Here is a 3,893-nt window from a genome sequence, read left to right as displayed (position 1 = left end):
AATATTCTCCCTTTGATGTGTCCTGCCTCCAAGGATGGAGGCAGTTTTTTAGGAGGCAGGAGGAGTCTTTGTTTTTTATTACAAAGCAGAAATGTCAGTGCAGGCCCATGCCAAAAAAACATGCTGCAAATACTCTCTGTGGCAAACAAGGCTTGCAGAGGGGGTTTGTTCATCTGTCTCGGCCTGCCTTGCCACACTCTTCTGTCCCTCTTGCCAAATGGAAAATAAATCATTCCCTCCTCGCTGTTGTGGTTCTAATTGGCTGGATGTGCCATCAGCTGGCTCATCCCCGCTCAGAGCCTGGGAAGGAGTAAACACATCCAGGATTACAGAAAATGAGGACACTAACTTTGGGATCCATCCAAAGCCCTTTAGTGAGCGTGAAGACTAATTGACTACAGCGAGACCTGCATCAGCTCCTTAATTGCTGAGGGGAAATGAAACAATAACATTTCCCCTTTCGCTGCATCCTTTTTCAAGAGCCCTGTGGTAATGGCTGCAAGCTGCCTGCCTGAGACAGCAGCACTGGAAAGCTCTGGGCCATTACTCTGGGAATGTTTTGCAAGGAGGGTGCTCAGACAGTGCCACAGAGGCTGGGAGATGATGATAACTCACTTTTCCTGTTTTCCCTACCGTGACAAACAAAGCTGGTTGGTTCAGATAATGGATTTGGTAAGATAGGGGAGAAAGCAGCAGTTTTATACTTAGATGATGGGGTGGTGGATACTGAAGTTGACTGTGAAGTTCAGTTATAACCACCCTGTTGTGCACCAGCTCTCCACCTTCTGGGCCCCAAGGACCTGGGATGTGCCCAGGCTCCAAAATTATTGTGTGTTACTCCACAAGAACAGCACTGGAAATTGGAGACAGCGAGTGTTTCTCCTCTCTGATGTGATGAAAGGCTGGGATTCCCTCACTCTGCTCCGTGGGAAGGGGAAACATGGTCACTTGGAGCACTGAGAGCTTTGCCTCAGGCTTTGCTGGGCTCTGGGTGACATCAGTGTGGGATGCAGGTGGGTGCTGCTGGGCAGACTTTTCCCCTTGCCCTTCATCTGGAGGAAATCATCACGGGACAATGGAGCTCCTTGGGAATTGGCATGGATTTGGGATGGGCTGTCCTGCCTTCTGCTGGGCTGGACTGGAAAGGGGGTCAGTGGGCCAAGGGAAAGCCTGATTGATGAGAGATGTGGCTCAGCACCCACGGAGCCAAGACTGTGGGGTAAGGTTATAGGGGTCAGGTGGGTGAGGGAAAGGAGAGAAGGTTGTCGGGTGATTAGGCAGCAGGAGCATTCAGTGGAAAAGGAAAAAGAATAAAGTTCAGATAAAAATAGAAAGGCAAAAGAGGGGAAAGCATGTGTGTGCTCTAGACTGCCGTGGTTCTGCTCCAGGCAATGTCACCCAGGACATCTTTTTTTTCATTCACACGAAAATCTTTGCCATCAGTACTCTTCCCTGTCCCCTCCATGAATCCATCAGTTCCTAAACAAACAGACATGACAAGGCCTTCGAAAGCTGTGTCAGAACCTTTGAGTACCAGTTGAGTATAATGTAACAACGTGAGAAAAGCCATGTGATTCCCTACAGGTGCAAAACAGCTCCGGCCGTATTTCCAGAGAGCTGGTGTTTGGTTTATATGACTCACTGCCCATGTGCTTTGGTTTAGATGCTTGGAGCAGCTTCTTGTAATGTAATCAGAACTGCGGGCACTAAATTTGTCCATCACTGAGGCCCCAAAGGATTAGCACAGCACTAAAAATGACACCTCATCCTGCACGTGGGCAGAGTCAGAGGGCGGAATGCAGCGGTTCAGCCTGGGAGAAGCCGAGCGTTTGCTCATCCCAGGGTTGGAGCAATGTTGTTTGTACCACGAGGCAGCTTGGATGTGATCATCCCATGTGCACGGCCACCCAGATCCTTGGGAATCAGGGTATCCTGGCCTTGACAACAACAGCTGCCCATCAGTAAAATTCTTGGGCAACTCGAGCATCTCATCTGGTCTGGTAGGGCTTAAAAGGAGTGTGAGCAGTGGGACAAGGGGGGTGATTCTCCCCCTCTTCTCTGCTCTCATGAAGCCCCACTGGAGCTCTGTGTCCAGCCCTGGAGCCCCCAATGTGAGAAGGATGTGGAGCTGCTGAAGCGAGTCCAGAGGAGCCACGGAAATGCTCCAGAAGCTGGAGCCCCTCTGCTCTGGAGCCAGGCTGGGAGAGCTGGGGGTGTTCACCTGCAGAAGAGAAGGATCCAGGGAGAGCTCAGAGCCCCTTGCAGTGACTAAAGGGACTCTAGGAGAGCTGGAGAGGGACTTGGGACAAGGGATGGAGGGACAGGACACAGGGAATGGCTTCCCACTGCCAGAGGGCAGGGCTGGATGGGATATTGGGAAGGAATTCCTGTCTGTGAGGCTGGGGATGCCCTGGCACAGGGTGCCCAGAGCAGCTGTGGCTGCCCCTGGATCCCTGGAAGTGTCCAAGGCCGGGTTGGACAGGGCTTGGAGCAGCCTGGGCTAGTGGAAGGTGTCCCTGCCCATGGCAGGGGGAGAATGGGATGATTTTAAGGTCCCTTCCAACCCAAACCATTCTACAATTCTACAGTGTCCAAAGGTCTGTTCCTCCTTCATCCTCTGCCAGCTCCCCGCTCTGCAGAGCAGCCTCCCTGCAGCGATTCTTGTGGGCGACGCTCGCAGACTTTCTGCATCAATTAAATCTCTCTTTTCCTGGCTGCTGCCAGTTTGGGGATTTGTTGCTTGATTGTCATGGCGACTGCTGCCGTGGGACCCTCGCTGAGGGTGAGGCCCCTCCATTAGGATTCAGGGCAGCGCTTCAGCCTGCATCACTGGGGACCCTCTTGTGCTGAGCACTCTCTGAGAGCAGGGAGCTCATTCCACTGCAGAAATCCCAGTTGAACAGCATCTCTTCACAGCAAACGAGGCTGGCTCTAATTTTTGTTAATTATGTGGAAGCAATTTGATTTCCTCGTGAGCGTGTTGTCAGTGCAGCTCTCATGGTCTATTCCTGGCCAGCAGGATGCTTAGGAACCCCAAAGGACTCTGCAGCTGTTTTGCAGAACAACATGAAAAAAATAGGACCCATTTACAAAATAAAGAGAAGAGACAAAACCCAAGATCTTTCTTGCAGAACAGCGTGGGAAAGAGGAGCCATTTGCACAAAATGTGAGGTCTGGCAGGCAGAAAAGCAGGGAGAAGAACGAATGGGGAAAAAAACAACGAAACGAACAAAACAGATGCAGAAAAGGAGCTTTTTGTAAGGAAGGAGGTTTCTCAGACAGCGCCTCAGGAACGGCGGTGACGACACGAACACTGGCGAAAGGCCGGGAAAGCGCAGGCACAGGGACAAGAGTGCTGCGCGGGGAGCTGTTTTCCGAGGAGCCTCGTTAGCGCAGTAGGTAGCGCGTCAGTCTCATAATCTGAAGGTCGTGAGTTCGATCCTCACACGGGGCAAAGACGGTTTCCTCCCTTTTTTTTCTTTTGTTTTCCCCCTCCCGCACGCAGCCTTTCCCAAGGGAAGGGAATATCCATTTTTTTCCATGGATTTCGAGCAGGAGGCGGGATCGAAGCGGGGGGAACGCGCTCCCTAGCCCTGCACCGGCCCGCAGCGCTCCCCGTTACCGGGCACCGGCCCCGCCATGCGCGCGGTCCCCCCGCCCGCTAGGGGGCGCACACGCTGGTTGTATCGGTTAGGGAACAGCGTCCGCGCAGCGTCCGCTACCGGCGGGGGCGTGGCGCGGCTGGATGAGGCGGCGCTGATTGGCGGAGCCGCGCGGTGGGCGCGGCCCAGCGGCGGGATGGGCGGCACCGATTGGAGGGGCTTTGGGGTGGGCGGGGCTTAGCGGCGGGCACGGTGGCGCGCCCCGGAGCGGCGGCCAGAGCGGTGGCGGCC

The sequence above is a fragment of the Coloeus monedula genome, assembly GCF_965178545.1.
Source record: "Coloeus monedula genome assembly, chromosome: 13".
Taxonomy (NCBI): domain Eukaryota; kingdom Metazoa; phylum Chordata; class Aves; order Passeriformes; family Corvidae; genus Coloeus; species Coloeus monedula.
Note: the sequence above shows the minus strand (reverse complement) of the source record.